At 68.2% G+C, this 333-nt stretch overlaps 1 non-coding gene across 1 annotated transcript; it reads left to right on the forward strand.

Annotated features, from left to right (window-relative positions):
* Positions 1 to 102: 102 nt before the first annotated feature.
* Positions 103 to 316, forward strand: LOC121351791. Its single transcript, XR_005954840.1, has one exon. It is a non-coding gene; the product is annotated as a small nucleolar RNA U3 (small nucleolar RNA).
* The last annotated feature ends 17 nt before the right edge of the window (positions 317 to 333 follow it).

Here is a 333-nt window from a genome sequence, read left to right on the forward strand (position 1 = left end):
GGCGGGGCCGCGCCGGCCGCTCCCGGCCGGGTGTTGGGGGCTCGCCGTGCGCTGGGCGCGGGCGGCGGCGGCAGGGCCGGGCGCGGGTGGGGCTGTTGGGTTAAGACTATACTTTCAGGGATCATTTCTGTAGTTGGTCACTAGAGGAGAGTGATCTTCCCTGATCGGCGTCACAAGCCACGAGGAGGAGCGAGGTGTTCTCTCCTGAGCGCGAAGCGGGCGGGCGGCGCTGCGTGGGCAGGGGCCGCTCGCCATTGATGACCGTTCCCAGCCCCCGTGGAGGGGCTCGGGAGGGAGAGAACACGGGCTGAGTGGTTTGTGGCCCTTTTTTAT

This window comes from Pyrgilauda ruficollis, unplaced genomic scaffold, assembly GCF_017590135.1.
Source record: "Pyrgilauda ruficollis isolate IOZ18807 unplaced genomic scaffold, ASM1759013v1 scaffold17256, whole genome shotgun sequence".
Lineage (NCBI taxonomy): Eukaryota > Metazoa > Chordata > Aves > Passeriformes > Passeridae > Pyrgilauda > Pyrgilauda ruficollis.